At 40.1% G+C, this 22,252-nt stretch overlaps 1 protein-coding gene across 1 annotated transcript in view; it reads right to left on the reverse strand.

Moving 5' to 3' along the window:
- Ccny (cyclin Y) overlaps positions 1-22,252 on the reverse strand; it is a 93,419-nt gene that overhangs the window by 70,447 nt on the left and 720 nt on the right. The gene's annotated exons all lie outside the window — the stretch shown is intronic.

Below are 22,252 nucleotides of genomic sequence, written 5' to 3' on the forward strand. Positions count from 1 at the left end.
AAGTGAAAATAAAAGAATGGGATTTTAGAATGGGCGCTTCAACATCACACCTGATTTTTCTGGCTCTTAACGAGCTGTTACGGAGCGCATTGGAAAGATTTTTGACTGAATGTGACACAATTGTTCCTTGGTTTGCCGTCTCTGGCAATCTTAATGTGTTATCCTGGGACAAGCTTGGTAGAGATCTGAATTTTGCTGCTGAACAAGGTACGCTAAGGAAGGGAGTTAGATTCATGTGGTTTGAATTACCGAGACCTCCTGAGTTTGCAGTGGAGAGTGAGCAGTTGCGGCTCCAAGGCCAAGGAGCTCCAGGCGGCTCCAAGGCCAAGCGGCGCTGAGGGTCTGCAAACCTGCAAACACCCAGGACCTGCCTTGAGGACCAACAAGGCCAGAACGCTAGGCCACTCCCAGCGTGTGCCTCAGGGCATAGAAGCGCAGCACAACCAGGGCTGTTCTGCACTGCCACACCTCCACCTCCCAGCTCAGTAGGGAGGTAGAGTCTCCGCCTCTCCCCAGTCGCTTCCGTGACCCACGTCCCAGTGACCCACGTCCTAGCGCAGCTGAAAATGGCAGTAAGAATGCAGCGTCCCCGCTCAGCAGGAAGTAGCCAGACAGACTGACAACGTCCAAATTCCCTAAAACGTGTAAGTGGGGACCCTTCAATGGTTGCAGAGCAGCAAGCCTGCTTCCCTGAGTTCTGCTCCACTCCATGCACCAGTCTGGACCCAGAACGAATGCAGCTGGGGCAGAAAGGCAGCTGGAGCAGAGTTTTGCTAGGTGGCTGTGGTGGAAGGCACATTGCCTCAGCAGTCGGTGCCTAGCCTGGTGGATGCCACAGCAGTGCTAAGAGTATCAGCAAAGCAACAAGTGCTGGAGCTGAGACAAGCTGGAGCACAGACCCCACAGGGCTGCCCGAGAACGCAGTGTAGCTGCAGGGCAAGGAAAAGGCAATGGCAGTTTCAGGTTCTGCACGCTGCTGAAGAGTCTGCGACAGAGCGAATTTAAATCAAGAGACTGCCCTATTGTAAGAGCAGGTACCTGTGTGTACTGTTTTAGCCAAAGGGTTGGTAGAATACCATAGCCCAAATGGGAGGTTGGGTCTAATGGTGATTAGGAACCCTACTGCTGGCAATCTCAACACCTGTTGTCATGGGCATTTATCTTTAAATCCTGTGTAAGATCAGACAACTCATGAGAATGCAGCATATGGTCACTTAGCAGAAGCAGGATCAGCTGAGCTGCTAGGGAAGCCAAAGAGGTGCACGAGGAGAAGGTGTCTTCCATGCACTCAGCTGACAAGAATGAATGTGCCACGGGGGTATGGCAGCTGGGGTATGTTAAGAGACGCAAGTCCATACCCTAGTCTGTCAGACATTTCTATCCATCCAGGGCTGTGTGTGACCAGCATTCAGTATGAAACATTAACCCATGCAGCTAATCTGTCTAAAGAATTGTCTAGATATCTTTTAGGTAATTGGTCTAGTGAATTCGAAAACAACTGGAAAAGCTGCGGATGACGATTGCGACTGCAGATTCCACACGCATGGATGCCAGCCTGGCAGAAGGACTATCCTCCTGGATCATCTGAAGGAGTGGGCGGGAGTAGGAGCCCTAACAGGCTTAATGGTGCTTGCCTCCCTGGTATGCCTGTGGTGCGTCTGTCACATAAGGGTTTCACAGCATCGCAATGCAGTTATGATCATTCAGGCCTTCACGGCCATTGAAGCAGGACAGTCTCCCCAAGTTTGGCTATCTATCTTAAAAGAGATAGAAGCGAGCACAGGATGCGAGGCTTGCGCACTGCACTTGAGGTAAGCATACATCAACCTCAAGAAGAGCAAGTCTGATTGCATGTGGGTTGGTGTCTAACTCCCACCTCTGTAAAAAGACACCGGACAGGTCTAGTGTTCTCTGGGTAAATGACACCTGGACGGACACTAGCACATGTTCCATTTTTAACAGAGATCAGACCTCTACTCTTGCCTGTAGCTTTACAAAACAAAAAGGGGAAACTGTAGCGAGCTGCGTGAAGCCACACCTGATGGCAATGTAGAGAGCTGCGTGGAGTCGCACATGATGGTGCTGGCTCCCGCCCTCCGCAATCCTGAAAGCGAGTGCTCTGTGATAATCAACTCCTATGGCTAAGGCCTGACTTATGCTATTATCACGCAATGATTGTCAGCTGCTTGCATATGCATGGACCTATGGGCAGTGCCCACTTGGCAATCCGGGGTTGGTTGCCCATGCCTACTTAAGGGCGGGGAGAGGTTTGCCCAGGGAAGAGAGAGAGAGAAATTTTACAATTGTCAAAAGGTCCTGGAATAAAACTGCAGTGAGAAGAGCTCCGGTGATCGCGTCATCCTTGCTGGACGAGGGGGGCCGCGACAGTGTACCCCTACATCTCCCTACCAATTCCTGCTAAATATCCTACTCAGAAGCACCCAGAAAATCACCTTAAAATGACAGCTGAATGAGGTACAGTGGTATGTGCCTATAATGTTAACACTCAGGAGGCTGGGACAGGAGGAAAGCAAGGTCTAGAAAAGCCTGGATTACACAGCACATATTGTCTCAAAAGCAAATAAGCAAACAACAAATTCCAACTTAACCACACCACTTACCCAAAGCAAAATCTCCATGACTGAGCAGTATGGCAAGGGCAAAGAGAAGGGTATTGAGACTCCAAGTCTGTCACTCTAGCATGGTGGACTATATGTCTAATTCCAGCAACTATGGATGCCAAACCAGGAGGATCTTGAGCTGGGCTAACAGCATGTTCCAGGTGAGGCTGAAGGGCCTTCTTTCTAGAATGTGCTAGACGAACCACAAAAATCCTACATCTAAATAAATGCACGCTAAGCCTCTAACTGGCGATTCTAATATTAAATGTTTTCCTAAACAACAAAGCAAAGATGTAGCACCAAGTATATGTCCAGAATCCACTGATTTAGATCTCTAATCACTTCCTATTTACCTAGTAGTACATTTCAAATGACAATTTTAACAAGAGACAACAGAAAAGCAATCCTATAACCCAGGAAAATTAAGCAAAATCATCTCCACTTGCAGTAAGTAATCCTGTAGCAGGTACTCCTGTAGTAGCAACATAGACATAAAAGAGTCTTTTTAGCTCTGTATTTTTTATTTTTATGATCAGCATTGCTTTCATTTGGTAGCAAAAACACAAAATACCTTTTCAAATTTGACAAACACAGAATCTATGAACCTAAGTTTTGTTTGACTATAAGATGTTAAAGCTTCATATAAAATAAGGCAAGTTTTTTTTTAATAGGAAAAACCAAAGTTTCTCCAGATATGAGGGCTCATAACTGGAATTCCAGCATCCAGAAGACAAAGGCAAGCATGAAATACATAGTAATTTCAAGGTGGGCCTGGACCACAGGCAAACTCTTTCAAAATAAGAAAGGGAAAAGGGGGAAAAAGAAGTCTTCCTGTCGTAAACATTTGAACGTGAACCTGTGCAAACATTCTCCACTAGCTGACAGTGAAGTTCATTATTTTCCTAGGTTCTCAACTTCAAATGTCCTCCAGTGGTGGTTATTTATACTTCATATACTTCACCTACCTGCTCAGTGGAATTACCTCCTACAGGTACACTTGAGACAGTGCTGATTGACAGGGGGAAAAAAAAAACCCAATGACAGAAATCTTTCACTTGAGATTTCCCATCTTCCAAAGTTCCAATGTCCAAGTTCAACAACGATGCAAATACATTCGCTTAAGCCTACTGCTAACTAAACATCCCCTAACTGAGTAGCTTACAAAGCACCCACAAGGAGGTCTTCAACTTAAAAAAGCATTGGATCTAGGGAGTCACATTTCAAATTATCACTCAGGAACATTGCCCACAATAGACTTACACCACTTTTACTGTGACCAAAACCTCAGCTGTGTGTGTGTGTGTGTATGCTGGTTCTCTTTTTTTCACCATGTGAATCTTCAATTTAGATCATAAAGTTTGACTACAAGTACCTGCTGAGCCATTTCACTGGCCCCCAAATCTTTGTTAGTTCAAATTTATTTTTAATGTGTATGGATGTTTTACCTGTACGTATGTATGCAAACCATGTGTGTGCCTAGTAACCAAAGAAGGTACTGGATCCCCTGAAAATGAGTTAAAGATGGCAGTGAGTCACCATGTGGTGTGGATGCTGGACACTGATCCCAGATCATGAGTAACTAGTGCTCTTAGACACTGAGCTACCTCTCTAGCTTCAAACCTTTTAAATTGCAATAACTGTAACTACAAGGCTAAGTTAGTAAGAAACTCAAAATTTTCAGAAAACATTAAGACAAGAGCTGGAAAAAATAAAATATTAATTCACATTTTAGGGTAGTATTTGTAGTCCAGAATAAATTTATGTCTCTATCTCTCTCCCCCATCTCACAAAACAACAAAATGTATAGAACACATTTCACAGAAATGAGATGCAAGAAAGCCATAACAGTGTACATTGTGTTATTAAAGTTAACTTACCAGTCTGGGGGCATACACCTGTGATTCCAGCATTTGTAAGTTGCAGGGAGAGAGATTACAATTTTGAGGTCAGCACTTTGTTCTAAAGAGATGGGGATGCTCTCATGCAAGGATTCAAAATACTTTATAAATGTGTCATTTCTTAGTATTTTGCACTGTTGCCTGAACACTGAGTATCCTAATGTTATTGTACCTGCACTCTACATAACAATAGTTTGAAAATAAATATAACATTGTTTGTTTGTTTTGGGGACAAGATCTCTCTATGAAGCCCTGACTGTTCTGGAACAAACTCACACGGATCTAGCTGTCTTTGTCTCCAGAGTGCCTAGATTAAGGTTGTGTGCTAACATGCCTGGTCATAACATTGTTTTTAACTACTTCAAAAACATGGCTCAAAGTTAGAAAAGAGCCAACTGATATATAGCGACCTGTGTAATAGACTATATGAGCACTCAGTTCACTTAATGACAAGAAAGAAAAAGAAATTTCAGATAATCAGAACACCTGGATTTTACTCTTGTTTGCCTCTTTATTTCATATGTGATCATGAGTCATTAACAGAATCAAAGCAGTTCATGCTCCTGTAAATCAATACACATTCTCATCGAGTACATACAGTATAGATTTTACTATCGCCTTGACACCAATTTGGGAGGATCAATCAGAAGATAGTTTTTTTTTTATCACTAGATTAAAAAACAAAATTACCTCTAAAACAGTAATGTATTAAAATCAATTTTGGAAACACTATCCCCATCAAAGCCAGACCTCACTCTTCCATTGAAACTCCAGTTTCAACCCACTAACACAGCTTTCTTAGCAGGCTTCCTAAGACATATAAACTCTAGATTCCCCCTTTCTAACAACAATCGAGTACAAATTTATACTACTGTTCCACTCAGTTTCAATGGTGATTTCCCACCTGCCCAGCGCCCGTCAGATAAAGCCTGGCTTTACGGACAGGCTTGGTACAGTCTGTGTTTGTGTAGACCACAACACGTTTGCTTCTTGTAATTTCTTTTACCACCACCAACCTGTACTCAAACACTCAGACTCCATGGAACCAGGAAGACTAGTCTCATTGGCTCTTACTATTTTTCTAGTATAATAATCTTCCTAGGACCATTTTGATCAGAGAAGTCTACTACCCACACCTGACAGTCCCTGCCTACCATTTCAGGACTCTGTACCATACAGATTCATTGCCTGAAAGAAACCCAAGGGTCTTGAGTTACCTGACCCTACTAACCATGACCTACATAAACCTTGCACCTTTCCACATCTAGATCCTTCCCACTGCCTCTCCCAGTCAGAAACGTTCTCTGTGTTGTTCTGTCTTTACCATTATACATTCCCAATCACTTGGGCTGTAAGTCCCACCTTGTTCCTTTGACACTTGTGCATATTTCTCTTGTGCATATTGCTTTCAGCACCAACTTTTGCTCAACTAACAAAATATGTAACACACGCAGCCTAATGTGCAGAGACTAGAAGCAGAAGTCATGTTTTGCATATTTTGGCGATCTCCACCTACTCCATCCCTATTTCTGTTATCTTAAGGACAAGATTTAAGGCTAGAAGTTGCTCTTTAGATGGGTTGGTTAAAACTGGTTGGATTTAAGAAGGTTGTCACAGTGTCAGCCAGATAACTTCTAATTTCATAATTTCACCTGTAAGTTAAATGACACATTTCCAACAATACAGCAGTTAACAACTGCCATGACAGTTTTTAAGGAAGAACCATAAAAGAAGGAAGAAGAGTCAGTCAGGCAGTGGTGGCACACACCTTTAATCCCAACACTTCAGGGCGGGGTGGGGAGTGGGGGGCAGAGATAGGCAGATCTCTGTGAGTTTGAGGCCAGCTACAGAGTGAGTTCCAGGACAGACAAGCTCCAAAGTTACAGAGAAACTCTGTCTTGACAAGCCCCCCTCCCCCAAAAAAAAAGAGTAAAGATCCTCCCATTTCTTTGACCCTGTAACTATTACCTCCTAAATCCCAAGAAGTTAAGAATTTGGTTTTGTATTTTTATCTTATCTCCCATTTCTATTCTTAGCCAAAAGCCTCCTTCCCTGCTCAGGTCTCGTTGCTTGGTCTTGTTATTGGTTGCACAATTCTAACAGGTAAAACGGACCACTCTGGTTTCAGAAATTGGCAATATTTAATTCTGATATACTTAATATAATGTCATGGTCCTCGTCCTCACTGATGTTCAAAACATGCTGCAGAGAATAAAAGAAGAATCTATTGAGTGTAATGATCTATCAAACACTAAACACCTGAAAAATGACATTTAGTAGCCCAGGCTAGCCTCAGATTCCAGGAAATCCTCCTATCTCAGCATAAACCATGCTGACATTAACAATGTAAGTCCATGTAAAACACCATGCCCAGAGTTCAGTTTTCAAAAAATTATTTTTAATTAGAGATATGAAATTCAACTTGTCCTTGAACTCTGGAATTAACCTCAAATACCCAAGTCTGAGATTATTTCAACATCTCTAGTAGTGTTGTTTATATTCTTTTTTTTTTTTGGTTTTTCGAGACAGGGTTTCTCTGTGGTTTTGGATGTTGTTTATATTCTTGCATATTAGAAAGAATTCAATCTCCAAAACCTTTCCAAGTTAGCCTTGGTGATGCACACTTGTAATCCTTGCACATCAGAGTCTGAGGAAGGACTAAATCTGGTCATCTTGGGATGCACAAAGGTCAACATAAAAAAAAAACAAAAAAAAACAAAAAAAAAACTGGCTTTCTTAAAAAACTGTTTCTTTAAGTGGGAAGTAGCCTTAAACGCAGTGGCACAGGAGACAGCTTCCTGAATAGAATACCAGAGGCACAGACATTGAGATCGACAATAATTAATGGGACATCCTAAAACTGTAAAGTTTCTGTAAGGTAAAGGACACTATCAAGAAGACAAAATGGCAGCCTAAAGAATAGGAAAAGATCTTCACCAAGCCCACATCTGATAGAAGATTGATTTCCAAAATATATAAAGAACCCCAGAAACTAGACATCAAAATACCAAATAATCCAATTTAAAATTGGGGTACTGATCAGAAAATTCTCAACAGAAGAATCTCAAATGACCAAGATATACTTAAAGCCATGTTCAACATCCTTAGGCAACAGTTAGCTGCAAATCAAAATGACTCTGAGATACTATCTTACAACTATCAGAATGGCTAAGATCAAAACCACTCAGAGTAAGGAGAACATCCCTCCACTGCTGATGGGAGTGTAAACTTGTACAGTCACTTTGGAAATCTATATGGCAGTATCTCGGAAAACTGGAAATCAATCTACCTCAAGATACTTAATCATACAAGAACACTTGCTCAGCTATGTTCATAGCAGCACTATTTGTAATAGCCAGAACCTGGAAACAACCTAGATGCCCCTCAATCAAAGAATAAAGAAAACGTACATTTACACAATGGAATACTACTCAGTTGAAAAAAGTTTGACATCATGAAATTTGCAGCCAAATGGATGAAACTAGAAAAAATTATCTTGAGTGAGGCAATCTAGACCCAGAAAGACAAACATAATATTTACCCACTCACAATGAATATTAGCTGTAAAGTAAAGAATAACCATGCTACAGTCCACAACCCCAGAGAGGCTAGGTAAAAAGTACTCAAAGAGGGTCGCATTGAAGCCTCCTGGGAAAAGGAAAATAGAAGAGATCTCCTGGGTAAACTGGTGGTAGTGGTGGGATGATGGGAGCATGAGGGATTAAGTTGGGTGGATTGGGGGATGGGATGGAGAGGGAGAATATGAAAGATGTCTTGATGCAGGGTACATTTTAGGGTCAGGAGAAACTTGGTGCCAGGGAAACTCCTAGGAATCCACAAGGATGATCCCAACTAAGCCTCCTGGCAATAGCGGAGAGGGTGCCTGAACTGGCCATGTCCTGTAATCAGATTGATGACTACCCTAATTGTCATCAAAGAGCTTTAGTTCAGTAACTGATGGAAACAGATGCAGAGATCCATAGTCAAGCACTGGGCTGACTTCTGGGAATCCTGTTGAAGAGAGGGAAGAAAGATTTTAAGACAGGGAGAGTCAAGGTCATCACAAAGCAACCCACAGAAACAACTAACTAGGATTCATAGGAAGTCATAAACTCTGAATCTACACTAGAGAGCCCGCATGGGACCAACCTAGGCACTATACATATGTCTGACAGTTGTGTAGCTTGGTCTATTTGTGAGACTTCTAGCAGAGGAGTCAGGGCCTGTCCCTAACACTTGTGCTGGTTTTTGGGAACCCATCCCTCATACTGGGTTGCATCGCCCAGCCTCAAAACAACGGGAAGAGCTTAATCCTACCTCAACTTGATATGCCATGCTTTGTTGACACCCATGGAGGCCTGCCCCTTCCTGAACAGAAACAGAGGAGTAGATGGAAGAAGGGGGCAGAGAGGAGGCAGGTGGGGATGGGAGAGTGTAGGGAAGAAACAGGAGAGAAGGGAGGGGAAACTACAGTTAGGATGTAAAATAAATGAAATTTAGTTAATAAAACAGAAAAAAAATGTTGAACTTTTTGAGATTATAATTACATCATATATGCCTTCTTTTCCCCCTCCAAAAATGCTCCTTCTCTTTCAAATTCACGGCACCCTTTCTCATTGTTTTTATTAGCACATGTGTGTGCACACACACATACTCCTAAATATATAATTTAGGCATGATAATCCTAAGGGTCAACAGTGCCCCCCCCCCCAGACCTTGGCAGTAACCAACAGCTCTTTAATTGGATTTAAGATTGAATCAACAAGAGGGAGACCATGACTGGTACTGGAAATCTAGCCAACTATTCTGAATAAGTGAAGTCTAGATCTTAAGAAAAACTTACAATCATCACTTTACTAAGGCAGTACAACCTCTAACTATATTCCAAATATTTGTTCTTATATCCACAGATAAGGGTAGTCCTTACCTCTCATTAAGCAGAGACCATTACATAAAACCACAACCAATCAAACTGCAGAGTAGGGGAGAACAATACTGAAGGATACATCTACAGAACATTCCCACACCTAATGCTCAAGAAATATTGCTGAAGATGGGGGTGGAAAGAGTGTAAGAGCCACAGTATCAGAGTTGCTGTGAGGCAGTGTTTTCTAGTAATGTCAGAAGCTACACCCATCACCTCACCAACCTGACCACCTAAACAAGAGCTGAACAAGGAAAACAAGAGACATGTGCAAAGGAGAAAGACCTCATGGCCTGAACCCTACATAGAGAAATACAGAATACTAACAAATGCTGAGAGCAAAAGATATAGTCTTCTCCAGGAAGAACACACCAGTCGGTTGACCAAATGCTCAGCCCTGAAAGCAAATTTACTTTTAGGAACATATCCTAAGGAAAGGCCCTCAAAACAATGCAAACAAGATACTATATTACTATTTACCAAAGGTTTTTCTGTTTGTTTTTTTAAAGCACTTACCAAAAATTTAAATCAAATGACTCAAGTCTAGTATGATCAATACTCTCACGATTTCAAGTATGGGTACTGTGGATACAGCTCAATCCATAGTGTGTCTGCCTAGTATATATAAAGGCCTGAGCTTCATCAGCAGAACTGCAAAAGCCAGCTGTGGTGGTGCAAATCTGTGATTCTAGCACTTGGGAGGCAGAAGCAAGAATAAAAGAAGTTCAATGTAACCATCAACTATACAACAAAATTAATGACTTGCCTGGACTTCAAGAGACCCTGTCTAAATAAAATAAAATCACAAAAATAAAATAATTATATAACTGATACATCTTGCTATTAACAATAATTAAGAGTAATGTTTTATATAATCACTCAGATGTAGATGGAAGCTTCATGTTTTGGAGTTACTCGGTCACAAATACCGGGCAGCCACTTTCCAAATTACCATGCAGTGGCTTAATATTACTTATAAATGCTCAACCAATAGCTCAGGCTTATTATTAACCAGCTAAGTTAACCCATATTCCTGATTACATGGTGTTACCTTTTCTCAGTATGGCAGTGTGCCCATCTTGCTCTCTCCAAGTCTGGCTGGTAACCTCTGACTCTGCCCTTCTCCTTCCCATCATCCTTAGTTTGGTTGACCCATCTATACTTCCTGCCTGGCTATTGGCCAATCAGCATTTTGTTAAACCAATTCAAGTGACAAATCTTTATAGTGTACAAGAGGTTTATTCCACAGCACTTAGAGGTCTTCCTTTAATAATAAGAAAAAAAAGGGAAGTATATAGTCATAGTATTGTCCCATTTAGATCCACATGTATAAATGTGAAAACTTTTATACATTTGAGGAGAAAAATCAATCAGTGAATAAATAAATTTGCTCTCTGATACAAACATACTTCAAGTTATACATTGTATATAACCATATGGAGATATCCCACTAGGATATTCATAGTCAACTAAGATACTACTTTAAAATATCAAAAACAAGCACTACTCTGTAAGATAGAAATATAAATAATCCCTTTCTACATTCTTTTCTCAATTTTCCATTCAATATGCAGCTCCATAAGCAAGGTGGTAAGCAATATTTTAAAAAATGAATGACTTTGGAAATTGCTCTCATCTATTTTGGTATTTATGGTACATGGTACAGTGATCCAGCTTCTTGATCAATTTTATTCTTACAAATTTGACAAAGATTCAAAGTTTCAAAGTATAGCAGTTCTAGCAAAATTCCACTTCTGAGTATATACCCCAAAGAATCAAAAGCAAGGGCTCAAACAGATGTATCTATGTATCTTGTTTATGGCAACACTATCTGAGTAGCTGAATGATAGAAGCAATCTGGATGTCTATGACAAGCTAATGATTAACCAAATGTGGCACAGACAATGAGATGTATCAGCCTTGAAAAGGGAAGTTATCCTGACCACACTACAAAATGGATGAATCCAGACAACATTAAACCTGAGCCTGTTACAAGAGGACAAATACTTCAGGTCCCACTTACTTGAAGTAGACAGTAATAAAACTCAAATAAAAACTCAAATAGGGGCTGGGGAATGGAGGAATGAAGAGCCATGCTCCGTAACTGAACAAGAGTGAAAGTTTGGGTGAATGAAACACTCTAGCCATGGCTGGTGTAATTGGCAAAAAACAGTATGAATGTATTTACTACCACTGAACTGTATACTTAGGTGGTCATTTTTATAGTATGTTTTACCACAAAAATGTAAACAAGTAACAAATAAAAAATAGACATCTACAAAGACGTATAGTAGAGAGGCCTAGGGTGGGCGCCACTCTGTTGTAATAGGAGCAGCAGGGCTGCGTCCCCGGCACCTGGCCACCCGCATGGCTAGCTTATGCCCTGAAATAATTATACGGAAACTGTATTCTTTTAATCACTGCCTGGCCCATTAGTTCCAGTCTCTTATTGGCTAGCTCTTACATATTGCTCTAACCCATTTCTAATATTCTATGTAGCACCATGAGCTGGCTTACCAGGGAAGATCTTAACCTGCGTCTGTCTGGAGTGGGAGAATCATGGCAACTCCCTGACTCGGCTTCTTTCTCCCAGCATTCTGTTCTGTCTACTCCGCCTACCTAATTTTCTGTCCTATTAAAGGGGCCAAGGCAGTTTCTTTATTACTTAACCAATGAAATTAACCCCTCCATCACTAGGGAGACTGTTCAGTCATTAAAGTACAACCATGAAGACCTTGGGGGGGGGGGGTGCAAAACAGGCATGGTGGTTTGTAATCCTATCACTGGGCAAGAGGAGACAGACATATATCTGGTGCTCACTGCCTTGCCAACTTTGTTGGTGAGCTCTAGGCCAGTGAGAGACATCTGAGAAACATCGGAAATTTCCCTTTAGACCACAAATGGCATCCATACACAGAGGGGAGGGTGGGGCAGTGGGAGATCAAGAAAAGTCTCCGATAACAACCAGATCCTATCAGTCAGTTGTAGGACTGATTCGAATCATGAAGACTGACAGTCAGAGCTGACAGAGTAGAAGGCGGCTGGAACTGCTCTACCACTGATTTGCATCCCCTGAATTAATTAACATACTATGAGAAGTCACAAGTCCCAACTGTCTGTGTAGGAAAACACTGGTTGATGCTTCTGGAATACAAGAGCCTAAATCTTCTAGGAGGTCAAGCCGAGTTTACCTCCTATCTGCTTGGAAGACAGACAGATTCTCAGTCTGGCCAGGGGTCTAAGTCCACAAAACAAGGGAGCACTAACAGGGAACATAGTCTATTGATGTGATATGTGACTCCTGCCATATCACTGACAAAATGCATGGCCTAAAGTCAATCCAGAAGAAACATCAGACAAATCCAAACTGAAAGCTAAAGCAAGTCTGTGTTTCTTTAAGTATTCCTTAAAGGGCAAGGTCAAGAAACACAAGTCAGTAAGCTCAGTACCTCCACTCATTTGATCCTTTATTCCAGAGAAGGCACCCATTGAATGGTCTGAGTCAACCCCTTACTCTCTATTGGAAACAAGACTCCTTAGTCTTTTAGTAGTTCTAAAGGCAAGGATTGATGGGTGGCAAAATATATATGTGTGTGTGTGTGTGTGTGTGTGTATGTGTATGTATACACACACATACATATATATACATACATACACACACAAAGAAAAGGAACTGTTATATAAAGAATTTCTGAGAAACAAATCTGTGACATAGGGAAACGCTAATGAAGAAGATAATTACATACACAGAGAGAGAGAGAGAGAGAGAGAGAGAGAGAGAGAGAGAGAAAGAGAGAGAGACAAAAAAAAGGGAACTATTTTATAAAGAATTTGAGAAACAAATTTGTGACATTAGGGAAAGACTAATGAAGGAAATAATCACCTCAACCAACTCCTAATTCCAGTTCCTTGTGAAACTCAGTATATTTTGCCCTTGAACTCTATAGAAAGCCCTCATACACAGTGAGTTTTCTCTTCCCAATTCCTCAGCCCAAGTACTCCAGCCAGTTTTTAGTAGTTGGTCTTTAAGACAAGGTAGCCCAGGCTAGCCTCAAATCTACCCAGTAGAAGATGATTAGATGATTCCTTCTAATCCTCCTCCTCCACCCCCTGGGAGTTTGTTGTAATAGGAGCGGCGGGCTGTGTTCCTGTCGCCCCAGCTCCCGGCCACCTGGCTAGCTTACGCCCCAAAATAATTACACGGAAACTGTATTCTTTTAAACACTGCCTGGTCCATTAGTTTCAGCCTCTTATTGGCTAGCTCTTACATATTGATCTAACCCATTTTTAATATTTTGTGTAGCACCACGAGCTGGCTTATCAGGAAAGATCTTAACCTGCATCTGTCTGGAGTGGGAAAATCATGGCGACTCACTGACTCAGCTTCTTTCTCCCAGTATTCTGTTCTGTCTATTCCGCCTACCTAATTTTCTGTCCTATCAGGGCCAAGCAGTTTTCTTTATTAATTAACCAATGAAAGCAACAGATAAATACAAGACCCACCTCCATCAGGAATTGGAATTACAGGCTTGTACCATGACACCACTACACTATATGGGTTGGCAACTAAAACCCAGTAAATGCTGGGCAAGGCACTCTGCCAAATGAATTATCCAAGTCAATTTCAACAGACTTCTGATAAATGTATCTGAGAATTTTAATTAATGTTTGTCATAGGCAGTCTCCAAGGTTGACAACAATATATCTTCTGGTGTTCAGACTTTTATATGGTATCATTTCCTGAGTGTGGTGGACTTTGGTCACGTGTGAACAAATATTAGTTCATCAAACTAATACTATGGTTTCCATCTTGGGGATCTCTCTTGCTTTTCCTGAGATAACTTTGAGTGGAAGACACTTTATTATTAGCTGCAAAGGCCAATGTGGCAGGAAGTGATGCTTTATCCAACCACTGGTGAGCACTGGAGGTAGGTACAGCCCTGTGAGGAAAAGTGGAAACAAAGAATTGAGCCCCTGGGACAAGAATGAGTCCAGGTGACAGCAGACCTAACTTTTTATATTCAAAATATGCTGTACCCAAGGTCCTAAACTATAAAACCTGGCAGATTATAAGGATCAGGTGATGCCACACTGCCATACAGTTTGAAAACTAACACAGTTCTCTGGGCAGTAATTCTTATTCAAACTAATGTGGGTTTTTTGTTTTGTTTTTAAAGCTGTGAGATGATGGGTCACTTTCTTCTTTGCGAGCTATAGTCATACTGCGCAAACTGATCAGAAGAGCAGCAGCAGGGTTCAATAAAAGTTTCAGATGGGAATCTTATGTTTTGGAGTCCTGACACACAGCTGACACTGTTCTGTGATGTGCTGAGGAGCAACTAAGAGCTAGAAACCCATGTAAACAGGGTTTCTAGGATCCTGCAGCTAGGAATTCTCTGATTCCATGAAAGCCACTTTCTCATGCTAAACAAAATATACCATATTCATTGTCATTTCTAAAGAGAACTATATTATGTTCCACAAGACACTTTGATCACTTTTCAAAATCTAAAATATATGAAAGATATACAAGAAACAAGCTTCTGATGTACACCAGTCATTATGAAATCTCTACCAAATATCCTTTGAATGAGCCAAATTCATTTTGCAAGAAATGTGGAGACTGAGTCACTAGCAAATCTAACCTACCTGACTACCTACAACAATGACTCTTTCTGAGGCACATTTACTAGTTTCCTAAAACTGCTACTCATCCTACTGTCCTGTAAATTTTCCCTTACCATACTGCTCAACCCTCCTCCTTCCTTTGTACACAGAACAGTAAACGCTCATTTGCATACGCAGCAGAGCACTAGGTTCTTAAGGACAAGGTCCTGGCGATACTGATCATTGTGTTCCTAACCTCCAGCAGAAAGCCTAGAATTTAAAATTTAAATGAATATTGTTTGTGAATCCACAGAAAAGAGAACCCATAAGTTCCACGGAGGCACCAAGCTCTTAATACTTCTCAGTGGGAGCACCTCTATAAGCTACCTACAGCGGGTATGGTGTGTTACTACAGCAATAGAACAGAAACTGAGACAACACACTAGAACCATGTCCACACAGGGAGCATAACAATTTGTCCAGATTCAACTAGCAGCCTCATCTTGTCTAGCTCCTCACACTACTAGCATCCTACTTGCATTAACATCTTTATCTATTGCGAGAATTCCAACTGAAGAACTCATTATTTTTCAACTCTCATAAAAGATTTAAAAATACAATTTTACATTCTCCTTTGTAGGGATAGCCAACCTACCCACACTGACCCCAATGTCAATATTATCATCATTTTCAAATAAAAGAACAAGAAATGTTCTGTATAAACACTTAATAGAATAAAGCAAGAGAACCAAAGCTAAAATATGCCAAGCATTTAAAATAATGAGATTACTAGATCTTTATACACTAAGAAGCAATAATACAACACGATCCCTTTATGTCACAGTGGACAACTTCCTCTTTTTCTGGCTATCCCATCATTACCAGTGGGCCCATGACTATTCTTTTAAAAGCCCACCCCACGCTCTTCACTTTTTTTTTTTTTTTTTTTTTTGGTTTTTTTTTCGGTTTTTTTCAAGACAGGGTTTCTCTGTGGCTTTGGAGCCTGTCCTGGAACTAGCTCTGTAGACCAGGCTGGTCTCGAACTCACAGAGATCCGCCTGCCTCTGCCTCCCGAGTGCTGGGATTAAAGGCGTGCGCCACCACCGCCCGGCTCGCTCTTCACTTTCTTTTTTTTTTTTTTTTTTTTGGTTTTTCGAGACAGGGTTTCTCTTGTGGCTTTGGAGCCTGTCCTGGAACTAGCTCTGTAGACCAGGCTGGTCTCGAACTCACAGAGATCCGCCTGCCTCTGCCTCCCGAGTGCTGGGATTAAAGGCGTGCACCACCACCGCCCGGCTTTGCTCTTCACTTTCTATGTGCATCTTTTTCTTAATCCTCATCCTTAAATGTTATAAAATACCTTTAATAAGACCTCTATCCTGCTTCTTGCCTAGTCCTAAAATTCTTTCACAAATTCCAGTCTAGCTAAGTTGAAGGCACTAAAAGCTTTGGTGAGCTCCTCAGCCTGCTACAGGCAAAAGAGCGGTGCTGTGACTCTTTCCCTGTCACCCGTGACTTACCCAAAGTAAGCTTTGGTTCTGGGTTTCAAGGTCCTCTGCCTAGGGATAGTTAGAACAGCTGGTTGTAGCTCTTGGAGCACATTTTACATTTAACACAAGAAAAATAAGATAATGGTGTCATGTTCATAATGGCACACTCACAAGCACTTTTAGTTTATTAACTACTTTAGCAGCCTGCCATGACCCATGGTTCTTTACCAGCATTCTCCATCCTTCCTCATCTCCTATATCTTGTCTTATTCACCTTTTATAACCGTTAAGACTATATCTACCCTTACATTTACACTCTGAGCAGTGTTAGGTACAGGATTATGAGTGATAAGTCTTGTTTCTAGACATCAGAATGACTTCATGAAAAATAACTCTTAGGGAGTGGGAGTGGGTTAAACCAAGCACAACTTTCAAAACCACAAATAATCTAACACTAGTAAAAAAGGGCTAGTAAGTTTCTTTAAATGGCAGCAGGAACAAATGCTGGTCATTTCTCTGTTTGTGATGTGGTAGAAAAATGCATATACCTGCCATTTAGAGAAACTCAGATATTCAGGAAGAGTCATGAACAAACTATAACCTTCAATACTCGTAGTTGCCAAAGACAGTTTTCAAAATATAAGATAGTGATGGCACACTAAAGAACTCTTGAGATGCAATTTTTTAAACTTACTAATAATTTAACAATATACAGCTGTCCCTCAGTAACTGCAGGCACCTGTCCCAGGATCCTATCAGATACTAGAGTCTGAGTCAAGTCTCTCCCAGAAAACAGCAAGTGTTTGCACACAGCTGCCGCACATCCTTTTTTGCACCCAGATCCTCTCTAGATTACTTACAATACTGAACGTAACTGCTCTTTAGTTATTAGCCTGTGCAGAGAACAAATACAAAACAAGTTTACATGTATTCAGTACACACACAAGTGTTTAAAAGTATTTGTGGTCAGCAGTTAAATATACATATGGAATTCAAAGACACAAAAAACCAACTGTAGCAGAGAAATTGAGATAGTCAGACACTGGTACGTAAAGACTCACAAGTGTATCTATACACACTTTTCCTTAAATCTGTTGCTGTTACGTGATTTGCTACCAAAATAACCCTAGAACAGCAGGTTGCACTGTCAGTCAGCCCAGCTGCATCTTAGAGTTACTTGGAAACCTTTAAATAAACCTATTCATACTAATGAATAGGCCTACATTTCTGCTCTAAATGATACCAATACTGAAGACTTCTGGTTAGATAAATCCTAGATGTATCTGTCGAATCTGGGAGACAGAGTACTATTTAAACAACAAATTAGTATACATGTAAACTAGCATGGCCATAGAAGATGGACTAGAGGCCACTACAGCCTCCATTAGAAAGCTTACAGCTTTATGCTCTAAATTACCCTAAGTGTGCAGAGCAAGTTTGTAGTCTTCCAAAAATTTTTCTAAAAAATGCCTAACAAGTGAAACTTAGATATCTTTCAAACGAAAGAACACACTGAACCACCTCATTCTTCATTGGCAAAATTCTTCTGTAAGCCCGTGCTGCACCAGCTGTTTTTTTATATCAACTTGATACGAGCTAGTGTCATCTAAGAGGACAGGACTTCAATTGAGAAAACGCCTCCATAAGTCAAGCCTGTTGGCATTTCTTAATTAGTGACTGATATGGGAAGGTGCAGTCCACTGTGGGTGGGGCCACCTCTGGACTGGTGGGCCTGTTTTCTAACAGGAAGGAGACTAGGCAAGTCATGAGGAGTGAGCCAGGAAGCAGCACCCCTCCATGGCCTCTGAATCAGCTCCTGCCTCAGCCTCCCTCCATGGACTAGATGTGGAAGCCAAATGAACCCTTTCCTTCCTAAGCTGCTTTGGGTTTTAGTGTTTCATCACAGCACTAGCAACCCCAGCTAAGACACTGCCCTAGTGCTAAACAGCTGATTGAAACCACTTTATTTCCATTTCCTTACTACAGTCCATAATATTCAACTTGGCTCTCTGAAATGTCAGTCTTCCTTTTCTTTTTTTCTTTTTTTTTTTTTTTTTTTTTTTGGATTTTCGAGACAGGGTTTCTCGGTAGCTTTTTGGTTCCTGTCCTGGAACTAGCTCTTGTAGACCAGGCTGGCCTCGAACTCACAGAGATCCGCCTGCCTCTGCCTCCCGAGTGCTGGGATTAAAGGCGTGCACCACCACCGCCCGGCTCTTTTTCTCTTTTTATGGGTTCTTTCTGCTCTCGTTTAAAACAGAAAACCTCTACCAAATATTGGTGTACACTATATAGGAAAAATACTCCTGCAAACAGAATTCAAGAACATATCAAAAATATCATTTATGATTTTAAAAAATGATTTGTGCAATGCATCACACAAACTAGTTCATAGACAGAAAGCACATGATTATCTTAATAGGTGCAGAAAAGGCTTTCAACAAAATACCCTTCATAATTCAAGTATTGGAGAAACTAGGAATACAAAGAATGTATCAACATAATACAAGCCACATATAACAAACCTATACCTAACATTATACTAATGGGAAACTGAAAGCATTTCCAATAAAATATGGAATAAGACAAAGATGTCCCATCTCCACTCTTACTCAACATTATGTCTTTAGTTTTATGTAGGACAATATGATGAAAGGAAAATAAAAAAGATAGAAGCAGGGAAAAAAGAAGTCGGAGTAACTGTATTTACAGATAATATAATCTATACATAAGAGACCCTAAAGACCACCAGAAAACTATTAGAGCTAATAAAAAATGCTTTCAGCAAAGAGACGGGATACAAAATCAATATACAAAAATTAGCAGCTTTCCTAGATACCAATAATGAAGACGTTGAGAAAGAAATCAGAAAAATAATCCCCTTCACAATTACGTCAAAAACAAACCAAAGCCTTGTAATAAAGCTATCCAAGGAAGTAAAAAACTTCTACAGTGAAAACTTTAAAATGCTAAAGAAATAAATCAAAGATACTATAAGATGGAAAACCATTCCATGCTCATAATATGAACAATATATATTATGCAAATAGCTATACTATCAAAAACAATCTACACAATAGATGCAATTCTCATCAAAATTTTGACACCATTCTTCTTTACAAATGGTGGGGGAAGCGGGGGCTGAAAATTCACAGAGAAACACCAAAGGTCAATTAGTAAAGTAATCCCGAGCAAAAGAACAATGCTGGAAGTTATCATATCTGATTTCAAGTTGCTCTACAACAGAAACATGGTAATAAAGACATCACTGGCACACACTTTTGATCCAAGCACTCAAGGGTAGAGGCAGCTAGATCTCTGAGTTTGAGGCCAGCCTAATCTACTTACCTAGTTCCAGCCCAGTCAGAGCTACAAAGTTAAGACTCTATCTCAGAAGGAAAACAAAAAGCATCATATAATATTACTAGAGCACAGACAAGTCAGTGGCAGCACTGGAGACCCGGTTATAAACCCAGACAGCCACAGGATTTTTTACAAAATCAGAAAAAAAGCACATTTGAGCAAATAGCCTCCTCAACAAATACTGTTGGTCAAACTATCTACACATGGAAAAATAAAACTAGAACAGTGTCTCTCACCATATACAAAAACCAACTCTAAACAGATCAAAGACCTTAATGTAAGACCTGAAGCCCTAAAACTAATAAGGACAAAGCAGAAGAAACACTTAAGGTACCAGCATAGATAAATAGTACTAAACTCCAGGCTCTCAAGAAATAGTGTCAACAATGATAAATGAGTTTTCATGAATGCAAAAGAAACAAACAAACAAAAACAAATCTATGCACACTCAAGAAAATAACTGCATGAAGAGACAGCTTACAGAATAGGATATGCACCTGACAGAGGGTTAAAATCTGGAATACACAAAGAACTCAAAAACCCGATCACCAGTGTGATCAAAAAACTAAACTACCTAATCACAGACTGACAACAAATGTATGGACCCCAGAATGACAGAGCACATCCTTAATCCCAACATTTGGAGCAGAAGCAGGTGGATCTCTGTAAGACCAACCAAGTCCAGTCTGATATACATACCAAGTTCCACATAGAGAGATCTTGCCTCATAGGTAATTAAATGAATAAGTGAACATTTAAATTATATAAAATATCTAACATCACTAGCCATTAAGAAACACAAATTAAACACTACAGTGAGATTTTTATTTCATTTCATTTAGAATGGTATTTTTAAAACAAAAAGTAACAAATGCTGATGAGAATGAAGACAAAAGGGACACCCTTATACAGTCCTGGTGAGACTGTAAACGAGTCCAGAATGTGTTAAAAAGCTAAAATATACCTCATGACTTTACCACTCCTGGGTAATTGTCTAAAAGTTAAAAACAATAACAACAACAAAAACCACAGAAACACTTGCATATCAATGTTTATTGCACCACTGTCCATCAACTGAGAAATGGAAAAAGAAAATATGGCTTATATACAATGAATTCATTCTGCCATGAAGATGAAATTATGTCATTCTAAGTAAAATGGGTACAACTGGAGATAATTATATAAAGCAAATTAAGTCAGTCTCAGAAGGGCAAATACTACATGATTTCTCTCCCTTATGGGTCCCAGATTTAATGGATATATAAAATGCTGTATGTGAAATGGTATGAAAGTAGAAGCAAAGCTGTTTGGGAATATAGGAGATTAATGGAAAAGGGGAGGTATGAGAAATGTGAGGGCAGTGAAGGATGGAGGGGATAAACTCAAAGTACATTACATACTTGCATGAAAAGGGCCTAACGGAATCCTGTAGACTTAGTTATTAAAGTCTTCGATGTGTTTTTACTTGTCAGTCATGTACAGGACTGGTACCAGCCTTCTACAATGAACTCATCCATTTCTTCACTCCTTCCTTTAAAATACAGTTTTACTGTGGTGTTTAGGAGTTCTAACTTCAATATTCTTCCACATGTCTTAATATATGTAAATATTAGTCATCTAAAGAGAAGATCAAGCTAATGGACACACATAGAGCACTTGAGAGATGACTCTGATTAAGACTGCTTCTTGTTCATCCAGAAAATCTGAGATAGGTTCCCAGCACCTAAGTTCACAACCACCTGTAACTCCACATCAAAGAGATACAACATCTTCCTCTGATCTCAAATGACGACACACACATACACATAAAAATAAATCTTAAATAACACTAGAAAAATCATGTAGTACCAGAATTTATTATAAACTGTATGAGTATCCTTATGATACTCATTTAATAAAGCTGCCATCCTAACACAAAATAGCAAAATTCTTTTCTTTAGCATTTAAATGTAGTTTTTCACATTACAAGGCACACTCCACTTTCAAAGAGGACAAGAATAAATCAATACCAGTTGTTAATTCATTCTCGTAAGAAAGATTTCAAGTGAGTTTAACTAGATAAACGCTGTGAGGACTTTGGTTTTAAAAAAAGGTACAATGATATATTTCCAACTTCTAATCTTTTGAGTTGGGAATGACATGAACTGTATTTTATGCCCCAAGCACAAGCTACTTAGAGCTTGATGATAAAACACAGTACTCAGAAGGCTACTGCAAAATCAGTTAAGATAAAACATTACTAGGTGTAGTAATGACTCCTTTAACTTTTTTCAAATATACATACTTTTTCAAAATACACAATCCAAGTCACCCAGATGAATCTAAAATTCATATGACTGTAATTCTAGCCCATGC

The sequence above is a fragment of the Chionomys nivalis genome, chromosome 21 (assembly GCF_950005125.1).
Source record: "Chionomys nivalis chromosome 21, mChiNiv1.1, whole genome shotgun sequence".
NCBI classification, from domain to species: Eukaryota; Metazoa; Chordata; class Mammalia; order Rodentia; family Cricetidae; genus Chionomys; species Chionomys nivalis.